The following is a 16,992-nucleotide window of genomic DNA, read 5'->3' as shown; positions in this document are numbered from 1 at the left end:
TCGTCAGTGCAGAGGTGGTCGTTGGTAGGCATGGGAGTCTTGGCGCCTTTGCAATCATGCATGTCGAATTTCCTCAGAACATCCTTGAGGTATTTCTCCTGTGATATGAAGATGCCATTGTGTTGTTGACGAATTTGAAGACCTAAGAAGAATTTCAGATCCCCCATCATAGACATCTGATATTCTTCACTCATCATGTAAGCAAATTCAGCACTGTAACATTTGTAAGTACATCCAAATATGATGTCATCGACATATATTTGGCACACAAATAGTTCATTGTCATAGGATTTTGTGAAAAGAGTTGGATCAAGTGAACCAGGTTTGAAGCCTTTCTTCATGAGGAATTCCTTCAATGTATCGTACCACGCCCGAGGGGCTTGCTTGAGACCATAGAGCGCCTTTTTGAGTCTGAAGACTTTGTCTGGATTCTTCGGATCCTCAAAACCTGGGGGCTGAGCAACATATACTTCTTCCTCAAGCTTACCATTGAGGAATGCACTTTACACATCCATCTGATATAAGGTAATGTTATGATGATTAGCATAAGCAAGTAGCATTCGAATAGCTTCAAGTCTAGCAACTGGTGCAAAAGTTTCATCGAAATCAATTCCTTCAACCTGTGTGTAGCCTTGGGCTACAAGTCGTGCCTTATTCCTCACTACTTGACCATCCTCATATTGCTTGTTTCGGAAAATCCACTTGGTGCCGATGATATTGTGCTTGCGAGAATCTGGTCGTTTGACGAGCTCCCACACGTCATTTAGCTTGAATTGAAGAAGTTCATCTTGCATGGCTTGAATCCACTCAGGTTCCATCAAAGCCTCAAAAAAATTTGAAGGTTGTGTGATAGACACAAAAGAAGAATGCCCACAAAAGTTAACCAAGTGTGAATCTTTTGAGCGAGTGAGAGGACCTGGTGCCTTGATGTCATCGAGGGTTTTTGTTAAGTTCTACTTCATTTGCAATCCTGGGATGAGCTGGTTGAGGATTTCGTCTGGGCTGAGGAATTTGATCTGGAGCAATTTCCTCACGAGCATCTTCTTGATTTTCATCAGTATTGGGAGTGATTTCTTCAGCAATTTCCTCAGTAGGAACAATGTCTTCAGTAGCTTTGAGCTTTATTTCTTCCTCAGGAGACAACTTATCTGGATCAGGAGGCAATTGCTCTCTTTGCGAGCCATTAGTTTCATCGAACCGCACATCTACATTTTCAACCACCTTGTTGTGATAGGTGTTGAAGACTTTGTAGGTGTGCGAGTCCTTTCCATAACCAAGCATAAAACCCTCATGTCCCTTAGGTGCAAACTTTGAGCTATGGTGAGGATCTCTAATCCAGCATTTTGCACCGAAGACTTTGAAATAACTTACATTGGGTTTCTTGAGAGTGAGGAGTTCATATGAGGTTTTCTTGAGGAATTTGTGAAGATATACCCTGTTGATGATATGTCAAGCAGTGTTGATTGCTTCAGGCCAGAAACGACGAGGAGTCTGATATTCTTCAAGCATGGTCCATGCCATTTCAACCAGAGTCATGTTCTTTCTTTCGACGACGTCATTCTACTGAGGAGTATAAGGAGAAAACAATTCATGAGTAATACCAAGTTCATCAAGATAATCATCAAGACTAGTGTTTTTGAATTCTGTTCCATTATCACTCCTGATGTGTTTGATCTTGACGCCTAAGTTCGTCGAGGCCCTTGAGTAAAATTGTTTGAAGACTTCCTACACTTCAGTTTTATATAGAATGATGTGAACCCAAGTATATCTAGAGTAATCATCAACTATAATAAATCCGTATAGAGATGTTGAATTTGTTAGAGTGGCATAATGAGTAGGTCCAAAAAGATCCATGTGAAGCAATTCAAATGGACGAGTAGTGGTCATGATACTCTTCGAGGGGTGTTTGGATCTGGTCATTTTTTTCAGACCCACAAGCACCGCAGAGGTGGTCCTTGAGGAATTTGACTGATTCGATGCCAATGACATGCTTCTTCTTCGCCAACGTATGCAAGTTCCTCATGCCTGCATGACCAAGTCTTCGATGCCATAGCCATCCTTATGAGGTTTTTGCTAATAAGCAAGTGGCTGGTTGAGGACCTGTAGAGAAATCAACAATGTACAAATCCCCTCTTCTAACACGTTCGAAGACTTTGGATCTGTCAGATTCCATGATGACAACACATCTATATTTTCCAAAGATAACAACCATATCAAGATCACAAAGCATTGAGACTGACATGAGGTTAAACCCAAGGGATTCAACAAGCATCACTTTGTCCATGTGCCTGTCCTTGGAAATAGCCACTTTGCCAAGTCCCAATACCTTGCTTTTACCTTTGTCAGCATAAGTGATTTGCTTCAGGGGTGATGGAGTCAGTGGCATATTCATCAGCAAGCTTTTGTCACCAATCATGTGGTGTGTGCAGCCACTATCAAGAACCCACTCAGTACTCTTGGGTTTGTCATCCTGCAGATGAATTAGTACAGCTTACCATCTCATATGCTTGAGACTTAAAGAATATGATATCAATTTCATCAGATAGGAATTTCGTCATAAACAGTAATTTTAAGGACGTGTGAAATGTTCTCATTTCATCAATGTTAGCTTGCGTATTATCAAGCATTTTCCTCAGGTCTCCAGCAAATTCTTCAGATGTTGATTTTCATCTGGAGACCTGTCCTGTAGAAGTGATTAGTTCAATTTCTTCACCACCCACATCTGAAGGGGTGGTCAAGAGTTGATCATCCTGCGAGCACCATATGAGAAAGGGGGCATTGAAGCTAATGCACTTCTCTTCACAGTAGGGGGTTAGAGTACTCAAATGAATAGGCAGAGAAGTTCTTTGAGGATTTATGAACATAATGATTTGAAGAGTAATGCTCATATTCATATCCCTTGTAATTTCCCTACATATTAGAAGCATTAGCACGGGTACGAGCATAGTTTTGACCAGTTGAGAATTTTGACTCTCTTGAAGACTTTGGTCCTCTTGAGGAATTTGATCTGGGGTTCAAATTCTTCACGGGTGGTGTCATGAGGACATTTACCTGAAGATTTTCAAGGCAACTTTTGGGAACCCAGATTTTCCTGAGAGGTGGTCTATTCATGTAGTTAGTTCCAACATATCGAGCAAATACTTCACCAGATTGATTTCAAGGCAACTTTTGGGAACCCAGATTTTCCTGAGAGGTTGTCTATTCATGTAGTTAGTTGCAACATATCGAGCAAATACTTCAACAGATTGATTTTTGAACAGTTTATAGTTGGAGTCAAATGACTCATCTGAAGAATAGGATAATTCACATGCAAAGCCTGTTAGATTGGATGGATCAACAAGAGGCCCTTTAGCAGCAACCCATGAGGTTTGGGGGTACTGCTCAGGTTTCCAGTATGATCCATCAGCATTCAATTTCCTCTCAAAGGCAATTCCTTCTTTCCTCGGGTTCCTGTTCAAAATCTACTTTTTGAGCACATCGCAAAGGGTTTGGTGCCCTTTGAGACTTTTGTACATGCCTGTCACATACAATTCCTTCAGCCCTGCATTTTTGTCAGTGACATTTGTGGTTTCCTCAAGTGAGGAATTTGATACCACATGAGCAGTTGACGAATTTGTCGCAATGGAAGCATTTGATGATTCTGGTGAAGAATTGGCAGTTTCACGTTCGATGCATTTAAGACATGGAGGAATGAATTCAACCTGAGCGGCACTGATCTGTTGAGCGAGTAATGAATCATTTTCCATTCAAAGATCATCATGAGACATCCTCAGCTTCTCAAGATCAAGTTTCCTTTGAAGGAATTCATAGGAAAGTTTCTCATGATCAGCGAGGAGTGTGCCATGATGATCTTGAAGATTATCAAATCTGGACTGAAGACTTTCCATATCTTCAGTGAGTATTTGGGTAAGATTCATTTCATCATTCAACAGGTCATCGCTTCTGTCTAGCAGTTTCCGAAGTTTTTCAAGGGCAGTTTGTTGTTTAGTGGCAATGATAGCAAGTTTACTGTAACTAGGTTTTTTATAATCATCACGTTCGTAGTCACTTGAATCAGACGAGGAAGTATCATTCGGTACCTTTGAACCTTTTGCCATGAAGCAATAGGTTGGAGCGAAGTCATCAGCATAGTCATCAGTGTGGATGGCATTGTAGTTTTCTTCAAGGTTGAAGATTGACTTGCTAATGAATGTGGTAGCTAGTGCAAGAGTAGCCTGTCCAGATTCTGAGTCTTCTTCAGAACCCTCCTCTTCATCACATTCCTCAGATTCTGCCTCAGAATCCATTTCCTTGCCAATAAGTGCCCGAGCCTTTCTGAAACTAGTCTTATTGTGCGATGAGGACTTTGAGGATGAGGATTTTGAAGATTTCTTCTTTTTCTTCGAGTCATCAGAACTTTCATCCTTGTATTTCTTCTTCTTTGATTCTTTCACCCAACGAGGACAATCAGCAATATAGTGACATGATTTCTTGCATTTGTGGCAGTTCTTTTTTGTAGTCCTCAGATGAAGATTCTGATTTCCTCATATCTCTTCTTGAAGATTTACCAAACTGACCACATCTTGTAAACTTCTGGAATTTCCTCACGAGCATTGCAAGATCCTGTCCAAGTTCTTCAGGATCACCAATGTTGCAATCTGAGTCTTGTTCTTCAAATGAGGAAATTGCTTTGGCCTTCAGTGCACGAGGTCTAAAATAGCTTGGTCCATATAGATCTCTCTTTTCTTCTTGTTGGACTTCATGAGTATTGAGTCTTTCGAGTATATCAGCAGGATCAAGCATCTTGTAGTCTGGTCTTTCTCGAATCATCAGAACCAAAGTATCAAATGATGAATCCAAAGATCTTAGCAGTTTCTTCACAACTTCATGGTCAGTAATGTCTCGAGCTCCGAGTGCTTGTAGTTCATTTTATATGTCAGTGGGGCGATCAAAGGTATCTTGGCAGCTTTCATTGTCAAGCCTCTTGAACCGATTGAAGAGATTGCGAAGAACATCAACACGAGAGTCACGCTGAGTTGATACTCCTTCATTGACTTTGGACAGCCTTTCCCACATTAGTTTTGCTGAGCCCAAAGCACTCACTCTGCCATACTGACTTATACTCAGATGGCCACAAATGATATTCTTCGCTTGAGAATCAAGTTTCTTGAATTTCTTCATATCAGCGACAGAGACAGTAGCAGTGATGAGCGGAACACCATGTTCCACAATATACTAGAGATCATTGTCAATAGCTTATAGATGCATCTGCATCTTGGTCTTCCAGAAGGGAAAGTCCTTTCCTTCGAAAGTAGGACATCCTGCAGTAACCTTGATCATGCCTGCAGTCGACATAACTAAAACTCCAGGTGGTTAAACCAAAATCACACAGAACAAGGGAGTACCTCGCTCAAATACCAATTGAAAGTGTGTTATATTGACTAGAGGGGGGTGAATAGGAGATTTTTAGAATTTCATCACTGAGGAAATTCCTTTTGAGGAAATTCCTCATTGATGAATAACTTGCAGCGAAAACATCAAAGGATCACAGGTGCAAAGTATCACTACAACAGTTTTCAAGGTGAGGATTATGAAAAAAACAGTTTGCAAAGTACGCAGGCACAGAGTAAGCAGGTGAGGATTAACTCGAGTGAAGAATTTGAGGTTGACGAAATTCAGAGAAAGTCTTGAGCAAATTCTTCAAACAGTGACAATGAAAATCTTCAACATACAATATGAGGAATTGAAAGAGTTGAAGAAATAGAACCCGTATCACAGTGAAGACAGTGGTTGATGACCGAGTTCCAACTACTATGATAGTTGTACGTATGGTTTGGAGCGGCTTGGTATTGGAACCAAAGGACACACAGTCCCGGGACACACAGTCCCTACCGTATTCTCCTTGAGCTAAGGACACACAGTCCTCGCCCAACACTCGTGGTAAGTCTTCAGGGCAGTCTTCCAAACTCTCACAAACTTGGTCACCCGGCGATCCACAATTGACTGCTGGATTGCTCTAGACCATGACGCCTAACCGTCTGGAGGATGCATAGTCCTCAGATGTAAAAGGCTTTAGTTCCACACGGGAACAAATTCTTCACTAATGCTCAATCACTAGGTTTTGGGTTTGTGGTTTGGTGTTTTGGGTATTTCCTCACTGTTGATTTACTCTCGAAGACTCTAAGGAATTTGGGTTGCTCTAAATGACAAATGTCAGTTTCTTGCGGAGCAGCCAACCAGCTAATGGTTGTGGGGGCGGCTATTTATAGCTTGGGAGCATCCTGACATGATTTGACATTAATGCCCTTAAATAATATGACCGTTGGTGTGGATAAGATTGTTGATGTGGCACGAATTGCGGCAACGGTCGGGACCCTCAACTGTGAGAGTTCTCATCTCTCTCTTATTCCTCACTTGAGGCTTTTGGTAGGATTAGGCTTGGGTTGAGCATCATGAGGAAATTCATTCCGAAGTGTTACCTCGATCCCCTTTAACAGTATGGTGTTCCTATGACTCAAGAGTGAAGAAAATGAAACAGAAAGAATAAATCTTCACGCGTCAAAGTCTTCGGATCGTTTTTCTTCAGGACACACTGAATTCCTCATCTTCAATATCTTCATGAGAAATATCAATTTCATCACAATTTCTTCGCAATCAAATTCTTCAGCAGAATACCAATTTCTTGAGCCGAAGATATACATTTTTAGGGGTCGATATTCATCGTATATTTCAAACTCCTCAGCGACTTATAGATCATGTGTACACTCATGAAAACATTAGATACTTAACCTATAAGTCTTCAAACCACCAAAATCACTTAGGGGCACTAGATGCACTTACACAAGGTACGCCTATAAGGCCGAATCACACTGATACAATTAGTAGCGGAAATCTTAGGGCAAAGTGGGTGCCCATGCCATCAGCCTACACCAACAGGCATTCTGACTGGGAAGCGTCCTATTTCGCAGGGCCGTCTCCGAAGACGCACTCCTCTCCAAACTCCGGTCCTTCAATGTCTCGTCAATGATATAACCAGTGGCAAGCCAATGAGTAATTTTGAATGTACTCGCAAACAACCCATGATATGAACAATGCAACTTGGTAGAATAACAGTAACATGCAGCTTTGGTGGATAGCAACTTAACTACGAATAAACATGCTCATGGGTATGCATCATAAGTTAGATGTTGTTTAGAAGAACAGGTTACAGATATCAATATATCTGTTATGGGCTGAACTCTCCGGGTTCACCCGATATGCTATGTCACCAAACTTGGTCATATCAACTCTTTCATATTAACACAATTCACACACACTTGGTTTATGCGGAAACGACTGGACTTAGTTTAAGCAGGATAACCCAACTGTCCTTGACCGTGGGTACGGCTATTCAAATAGTTTTACAGTCTGTAGAGGTAGTACGCTGGACCCACGAGATCCAGGAAACTTCCGTGTCATCCACGACTCGCGGTATATAACATACCCGAGGTAAGTACCCGATCAATGCCTTTCCCCTAACGATACTAGACAAAGAGATCCACTCGATTGGTACCCAACCCACATGTTGTACGTCTTACGAGCACAGACTCTGGACAGTAGCAACCATGCGAGGACCAACGGTGTGCCTGGAACACGTAAAAACGGCATAGTCGCCCTACCTGGCACGACCCCATCACGAGAGTGATCACACATCACTCCCGCCACTAGTAATGTGGTTCTTTGCTAGCACCGACCAGAGTAATCAACAAGGCCCCGTCCCATTAAGGGGTAACGTGGTCGTACATGTAAGGTTGGCACAGCCGACACATCATAAATCTATTCCCATTGCCGAAACCATATACACCCAAAATACCCGATGCACCACTTCACCAAAAGTGGCCACCTAACTCATCATCACCCTCGGGCATTAGTGGCACCCAACGGGGTTTTGATAAACCTTTGATTTATACCATCATCATGCTCATGCTACCATGCTTAGCTCTACTTGTCAACATGATATTAGCGTGACCCTCATAGGTGGTAGGATCAAGCTCAAAATGCAAGTGCTCCGGAGGAGCCATCAGTAACATCACTTCAATGATTTACCGATACTTATGATCACATGCAACGGAAATATTTTCTCTACTAGCATGCAATAAAATATGTTCAAAACACGGTCAAAGGGTTGTTTGCCTTGGACAGCTAAGTATCCGGGGTCTTCGGGGTCTTCAAGTCCAACTCCTTCGTCAAACGGGGTTTCTATCGTCATAAAAAATAAAAAGCAATAAGTAGCTCACTCCAAAACAGATCACAAAGTCACTTTAAAAATGTTGTTTAATTCTGATAAATCCATATTGTTATTTTAAAAATATTTGTCTCCGGTTTTAGTGAAAGAATATTTTTAAAATCAATTTAACATAAGCAAAACTATTCCAAATTAGCCTTTTTAATTATTATAAAACACATAAGTTGTTCTAAAAATTTGCCTAACAGTTCCATTAAATACTCCTCATTTTTAGAAATATAACAATGGAAGAATCATTAATTTTCACTTGTTAAATCTTTTTATAAAAATAGTTTAAGATAGAGCTTTAAAAATAAGAGAAAAAGGGCAACAGCCCTAGCCTGACTCGGCCTCGGGCTGGGCCGGCCCACATGACCAGCCAGCCTGCCGGCCCATGCGTGCGGGCCCCTACGGTCAGCGGCTGCGGGGAGCGAGGGTGAGGGAGATGGGCCACCGACAGGTGGGGCACACTTGTCGGGGTCGTCTCCTAACTCTAGACAGAGAGGAGGAGGAGCACGCTGGCGTGGCTACCGACGTCCTCAGGCCCTAACGACGACGGGAATGGGTCCGGCTCATCGCCACCTACCTGCTGGAGGTCGAGTCGAGGACGGGGGGGTCCTGGTTCACCGGCGGCGAGGTGTCCGCGGTGGAGAGGTCTCGTTCAACTGTGGAGGTGGTGGCTACGGGCATGGATTTGCTCGGGGAAGAGGGGGGAATGATCCTGGGGTCACAGGGAGTGCGTAGGTGGGCACAGGGGCGCGAGAACCGACGTGTAGCCGGAGATCAACCGGAGCTCTGAGGCGGAGGGGCCTCGGTTGATCTCGAGCACCGGGGCTCTGCTTGCTCAATGGGGTGGCTAGGGAGGTGATTGAGGTCTAGGTGGAGTGGAGTGAGGGGTGCTGGAGCGAGGGGGTGGCCTTATATAGGGCCGCCACGGTGTACCGGGCGGGAAGCTCCGGTGGTTTCACCGTGGCGTGCATGGGAGCACAGAGAGAGGCTGGGGTGGAAACCACGGTCTCGGGACGTGGTTTTCGACCTCCGAGCTCACAGCGGGAGAGGGGGAGTGAGGAGTGGCGTGCCTGCATGGCCGCGTTCCTCTGGCCGCTACTGCTGCTCGCGGGCACGCATCGCACCGGCAATCAGCGTGGGAAAGGAGGGGCCCTGGGGGCTGCCTAATGTGGAGGAGCTGACGGGGGAGAGGAGGGACACCGCGGGAAGGTGGGAACTGGCCGAGGAAGTCGCCCCACCATGGTTGCTCTATGTAGAGCGCCCAAAGTGCAGCTTTGGCATGCCACGGCATGTTGGCGCGCTCTGGGGTGCCTTGGACGCATCTGGCATGTCATGGGCCCTTGCTTGGATATGCCTAGCCGTTTGAATCCCGTGGGAGCATCGACTAGTTAAAGGAGGGGAGAAAAATAGGTGTTGTCAGCCTTGGGCTGAAGCTTAGATTGAAGTTTTTGGATTATCTACTTAGAACCAGAGAAGAGCCACTTGACTGGAGTTAGGCACTGATGCTAGCCACCTAGTCTAGGAGTTTGGGAGAAAGGGAGTGGGTGTAGCTGGGATTAAGAGGGGTTTTCCTGAACTGTCAAAAGGTGATCGATAGTGGCCTCGCGTGGTTGCACCCCACCACTCGCTATGCAACTTAACAGGATTAGGTTTGGTGCAAAAACCTGTGGCTACACCAAGTTTGGGCTCCATTGAACAAGTTTAGCTATGTTAACTTGAAATGGCACCTAAATGGCCAGATCAGTTCCTTCCAAAGGGAGTGTGGTCCAATCAAGTCCCACAAATCCCATTTTTGGTGACCCTAACCACCTTGGGTCAAGGTGAAACTTTATATGGGCACCAAATATGGCTTAGGAAGGTCACTGGAATTTTCTAGGAATTTATTGAGAATATTTCCTTGGGAAATATTTCAAAAGGTCAAAACATACAGAACAGGTTTTCAGGGTTTTACTCAAATATTTATAATATAAATAGGGGTTGAAAATCTTATGTATGGAAAATATATGTCCTCTGAGTATCTCTAAATTTTCTCACATTTTTCTAAGCAGAAAAGTATTTTTCCATATAGGAATATCATTTCTGGCCTCAGAAATGGACATGCAAATAAAATAGGAAAATAATTATTTTATGGTTTTGGTGAAGTAAAATTGTTTTTGAACCATACCACCAACTTTGGGTAAGAGCACTCCTTGCTATCAAGGTCTTGTAGTGCAAACCATGGCAAGGTTTTGAAATAACCAGAATTGAGAAAAGGGTTTTGAGAATATTCTATGTTATGAAAATTATGATTTATGATATCACACAACCAAGCATACCATCATACAATGACAACCATGGCACTCACATCATTGATTTTGGAAAAGTTTTAACAAACTCAGATTTTTGAATTACAGTAAAAATGCAGTGAAAACAGGGTGTGACAATCATATACAACCTTTCCTCAAGGAAACAGTCGAGGAAGCAATGTTTTGACATCATATCTACAAGATTTCATAAATAATGCAACAACTGCTAACATAACTCCAACAGATTTTTAGCATCGCTACGAGTGAGAAAGTCTCATCATAGTCAACTCCTTGAACTTGTGGGAAACATCTTTGCGACAAGTCGAGCTTTCTTAATGCTGACATTTACCATCATCGTCCATCTTCCTTTTAAAGATCCATCTGTACCTAACAGCCTTACGACCATCAAGTAGTTCTTCCAAAGTCCACACTTTGTTTTCATACATGGATCCTATCCCGGATTTCATGGCCTCCAGCCATTTGCCGGAATCCGGGCCCACTATCACTTCTCCATAGCTCGTAGGTTCATTGTTGTCCAGCAACATGACCTCCAAGACAGGATTATCGTATCACTCTGGAGCGGTACGTTTCCTTGTCGACCTACGAGGTATGGTAGTAACTTGATCCGAAGATTCATGATCACCATCATCAACTTTCCACTTCAACTAGTGCAGGCGCCAGAGGAACATCTTCATGCGCCCTACTACTCATTGGTTGAAGTGACGGTTCAGTAACCTCATCAAGTTTCCACCATCCACTCACTCAATTCTTTCGTGAGAAACTTTTCTTGAGAAAGGACATGTTTCTAGAAACAAAACACTTTGCTTCCGGATCTGAGATAGGAGGTATACTCAACTTTTTTGGGTGTCATATGAAGATGCATTTATCCACTTTGGGTTCGAGCTTATCAGGCTGAAATTTTTTCACATAAGCGTTGAAACCCCAAACTTTTAAGAAATGACAGCATACGTTTCTCCAAACCATAGTTCATACGGTGTCATCTCAACGGAATTACGTGATGCCCTATAGTAAAGTGAATGTGGTTGTCTCTAATGCCTAACCCAAAAATGATAGTGGTACTTCGATAAAAAACATCATAGTATGCACCATATCCAATAGGGCACGGCTACGATGTTCGGACACACCATCGCACTATGGTGTTCCAGGTGGCATGAGTTGTGAAACAATTTTTCACATTGTCTTCAATGTTTACCAAACTCGCAACTCAGATATATCTACCTCCACGATCACATCATAGACATATTATCCTCTTGTCATGACGATCTTCAACTTCACTCTGAAAGAGCTTGACTTTTCAATATTTCAGACTTGTGATTCATCAAGCAAATACTCCTGTATCTACTCAAATCATCAGTGAAGTAAGAACATAACGATATCCACTGCGTGCCTCGGCACTCATTGGACTGCATACATCAAAATGTATTATTTCCAACAAGTCACTTGCTCGTTCCATCTCACTGAAAACGAGGCCTTCAGTCATCTTGCACATGTGGCATAATTTTAATGTCTCAAGTGATTCAAAATCAAATGAGTCTAAACAATCCATCTGCATAGAGTTTCTTCATGCGTTTACACCAATAGGCACGGTTCGCATGTCTCAAACAATTCGAAAACAAATGAGTCCAAAGATCCATCAGCATGGAGCTTCTTGATGTGTTTTATACCAATATGACTCAAGTGGCAGTGCCACTTGTAAGTAGTACTATCATTACTACTTTGTATCTTTTGGTATCAAATTTATGAACATGTGTATCACTACGGTCGAGATTTAATAAACCATTTATATTAGGTGCATGACCATTGAAGGTTTTATTCAAGTAAAAAGAGTAACCATTATTCTCTTTAAATGAATAACCATATTGCAATAAACATGATCCAATCATATTTATGCTCAACGCAAACACCAATCAATATTTAGGTTTAACACTAATCCCGAAGGTACAGGCAGCGTGCGATGTTGATCACATCAACCTTGTAAATACTTCCAACACACATCGTCACCTCGCCTTTATCTAGTCCCTGTTTATTACATAGCTTTTATTTCGAGTTACAAACACTTAGCAACTGAACCGGTATCTAATACGCCGGTGCTACTAGGAGTACTAGTAATGTACACATCAATATCATGTGTATCCAATATACGTTGGTCGACTTTGTTAGCCTTATTATCTACCGAGTAACTAGGGTAGTTCCCCTTCAGTGACCGTTCCCCTCATAATAGAAGCACTTAGTCTCGGGTTTGGGTTCAACCTTGGATTTCTTTACTAGAGTGGCAACTGGTTTGCTATTTCATGAAGTGTCCCTTTTAACCCTTGCCCTTCTCTAAACTAGTGGTTTTACTAACCATCAACACTTGATGCTCCTACTTGATTTCTACCTTCGCGGTGTCAAACTTCTCGAATAGCTCAAGGATCATCATCTCTATCCCTGATATGTTATAGTTCATCACGAAGCTCTCTAGCTTGGTGGCAGTGACTTTTGATAACTATGTCAATCACTATCTTATCTGGAAGATTAACTCCCACTCGATTCAAGCGATTGTAGTACCCAGACAATCTGAGCACATGCTCAACGATTGATCTTTTCTCCCTTACTTTGTAGACAAATAATCTTGTCGGGGGTCTTATACCTCTCAACACGGGCACGAGTCGGAAATCCCAATTTCATCTCTTGGAACAACTCATATGTCTCGTGACGTTTGAAACGTCTTCGGCGCCTCAATTCTAAGCCGTTTAAGGATTATGCACTGAACTATCATGTAGTCATCAAAAACGTATGTGCCAGATGTTCACAACATCTACAAACGACACTCGGGGTTTAGCACACTAAGCGGTGTATTAAGGACATAAGCCTTCTGTGCAGCAATGCGGACAAACCTCAGTTTACGGACCTAGTCCGCGTAATTGCTACTATCATCTTTTAACTAAGTTTTCTCTAGGAACATTCAAAAAAGTAGAGCTACACCACAAGCTACAACATAATTTGCAAAGACATTTTGACTATGTTCATGATAATAAGTTCAATTAATCATATAACTTAAGAACTCCCACTCAAATTGTCATCCCTCTAGTAATTCGAGTGGCACATGATCCAAATTCACTAACTGAAGTCCGATCATCACATGAGTTGAGTTTAGCTTCAATGGTGAACATCTCCATGTTGATCATATCCACTATATGACTCATGCTCGACCTTTTGGTATCCTGTGTTCCGAGGCCATGTTTGTACATGCTAGGCTCGTCAAGTTTAACCTGACTATTCCACGTGTGCAACTGTTTTGCGCCTATTGTATGTGAACGTAGAGTCTATCACACCCGATCATCACGTGGTGTCTCGAAACAGTGAACTGTCACAACGGTGCACAGTCAGGGAGAACACAATTTTTATCTTGAAATTTTAGTGAGGGATTACCTTATAATGCTACCGTCATCCTAAGAAAAATAAGGTGCAAAAAAGGATTAACATCACATGCAAATCATAAGCGACATGATATGGCCATGAACTTGTGTTTCTTGATCTCCATCACCAAAGCACCGGCATGATCTCCATCGTCACCGATGCCACACCATGATCTCCATCATCGTGCTGCCATCGAGGTTGTCGCGCTAACTATGTTGTTAAAGAAAAGCATCTCCAAGCGCAAAATAATTAAAGACAACCCTATGGATCCTCCGGTTGTCGTAGCATCGATGTGCAAGTCGATATTTTAACTATTACAACATGATCATCTCATACATCCAATATATCATATCATGTCTTTGGCCATATCACATCACATGCATACCCTGCAAAAACAAGTTAGACATCCTCTAATTGGTTGTTGTTTGTTTTACATGGCTACTATGGGTATCTAGTATGATTGCATCTTACTTACGCAAAACCACAACGGTGATATGCAAGTTGCTATTTAACCTTCTCCAAGGACCGCCTCGGTCAAATCCGATTCAACTAAAGTTAGAGAAACATACACCCGCCAATCCTCTTTATGCAACAAGTTGCATGTTAGTCGATGAAACCTGTCTCTCGTAAGCGTACGTGTAATGTTGGTCCGGGTCGCTTCATCCAACAATGCCGCCAAATCAAGAAAAGACCAAGGAGGGTAGCAATATAAATATCAACGCCCACAAACTCCTTTGTGTTCTACTCGAGATGCCATCTACGCATAGACCTAGCTCATGATGCCACTGTTGGGGAACGTCGCAGGGGCAACAAAAAATTTCCTACACGCACACCAGATCTATCCATGATGATGACCATCTATAAGAGGAGAGATTGTATCTACATACCCTTGTAGATCGCTGAGTGGAAGCGTTAAATATCACGGTTGATGTAGTGGTACGCCTTTGTGATCCAATCACGATCCGTCCCACAAACTCCTGATCGAGCACCGAATGGACGACACCTTCGCGTTCAGCACACATACAGCTTGATGACGTCTCCGCCTCCTCGATGCATGGAGCAAGGGCGGAGTAGTAGATGAGTTCTCTAACAACACGACGGCATGGTGGTGGTGGTGGTGGTGCTATCCCGGTAGGGCTACGCCTAGCGCTACCGAAACCGCGAACGGAGGAGAAAACGATCTAGGGAGAGAGAAGGGCGCCAAGGGCTTCGTGTATCCTCTTGGGGCGCCCCTCCTCTCTATATATAGGTGGAGGAGTGTGGAGAACAACCCCTCCAAGCTCTAGGGCGCAACCAAGGGGGGAGGAGGTGGAATCCTAGTCCCATCCTCCCCTTCCATACAAAGGTGGACTTTCCACCTTTCCCAACTGCATGGACCTTGAGGGACTTGTGCGCTTGGCCCAATAAGGTCACGATGTCTCCCCTTATGTGACAGCCCGAGACCGACGCCCTAGAAGATTCCCCCTTTATTCCATTTCTGTCGTTTGGCTTATTTTTATTTGTCGGATCATCACCGCATCATGCGCATCATCCGCATTGCATCAGCATCCCGTTGTTGCCAGTTTTCAAAACTTGCATCCATTATTAGTCGCCGGTTCTCTCAGTGTTCATCGTTGACCGTTCTGAGCTCAACCACACACGCACGCGCCCGCGACATCATCAAAACCTTGTTTTTAAAAGTACGTATACTACTTTCTCTGATTGGGTTGAAACTTGGCATGCGGTCTTATCTTAATATAGGTAGGCCACCTGCCAATTTTCGTCGCAATCGGAGTCCGTCTGGTACCCGAACGGTCGACCGTTGCGGCACCTGTTGGGAAACGTAGCATAAATTCAAAATTTTCCTACGCCATATTCAGATCTTCCTATGGAGAGACCAGCAACGAGAGAGGGGTGAGTGCATCTTCATACCTTTGAAGATCGTTAAGTGGAAGCGTTGCTAGAACGCGGCTGATGGAGTCGTACTCGCGGCGATTTAGATCGCGGTGTGATTCCGATATAGTGCTGAACCACGACACCTCCGCGTTCAACACACGTGCATCCCGGTGACGTCTCCCGCACCTTGATCCAGCAAGGAGGAGGGAGAGGTTGGGGAAGATCTCCGGCAGCATGATGGCATGGTGTCGATGGAGAGACGAGGTCTCCCGGCAGGGCTTCGCCAAGCACCGTGGGAGAGGAGGAAGAAGAAGAGCAGGGTTGCGCCGAGAGAGAGATGGAAAACCGTATCTCCAAAGGCCAAAAAACCCCACAATATATAGGGGAAAGGGAGGGGTGGCGCCCCCTTTAAGGTTTCCCCCTTGAGGGGGGCGGCAGCCCTAGATGGGAGAGGGGGGCGGCAGCCAGGGAGGCGAGGGGGTGGCGCACCTCTAGGTGGACCTTAGGCCCACCAGCGCCTAGGGTTTCCCCTCCCTCCCTCTCTGGTGCGCCTGGGCTGAGTGTGGGGGTGCACCAGCCCACCTAGGGGCTGGTTCCCTCGTGCACTTGGCCCATGTAGCCTTCCGGGGCTTGTGGCCCCTCCCGGTGGGCCTCAAGAACCCTTCCGGTGGTCCCGTCACTTTGTCGGTGGTGCCCAAAACAATTCCGGCGTCCAAACCCATCCATCCTGTATATCAATCTTTACCTCCAGACCATTCCGGAGCTCCTCATGACGTCCGTGATCTCATCTGGGACTCCTAACAACCTTCGGTAACCTCGTATAACAATTCCCTATAACCCTAGCGTCATCGAACCTTATGTGTGTAGACCCTACGCATTCGGGAGGCATGCAGACATGACCGAGACACTCTCCGGCCAATAACCATCAGCGGGATCTGGATACCCATGGTGGCTCCCACATGTTCCCTGATGATCTCATCATATGAACCACAATGTCAAGGATTCAATCAATCCCGTATATAATTCCCTTTGTCAGTCGGTATAGAACTTGCCCGAGATTCGATCGTCGGTATACCTATACCTTGTTCAATCTCGTTACCGGTAAGTCTCTTTACTCGTTCCATAGCACATCATACCATTACTAACTACTTAGTCACACTG

At 44.0% G+C, this 16,992-nt stretch overlaps 1 pseudogene; it reads right to left on the bottom strand.

Annotated features, from left to right (window-relative positions):
* LOC123408685 overlaps positions 1-8,932 on the bottom strand; it is a 39,518-nt pseudogene extending 30,586 nt beyond the window's left edge.
* Positions 8,933-16,992: the final 8,060 nt, after the last annotated feature.

Source organism: Hordeum vulgare, chromosome 7H (genome assembly GCF_904849725.1).
Source record: "Hordeum vulgare subsp. vulgare chromosome 7H, MorexV3_pseudomolecules_assembly, whole genome shotgun sequence".
Classification (NCBI taxonomy): domain Eukaryota; kingdom Viridiplantae; phylum Streptophyta; class Magnoliopsida; order Poales; family Poaceae; genus Hordeum; species Hordeum vulgare.
The sequence above is the reverse complement of the archived record's forward strand: the minus strand, read 5'-3'. Positions and strand labels throughout refer to the sequence as shown.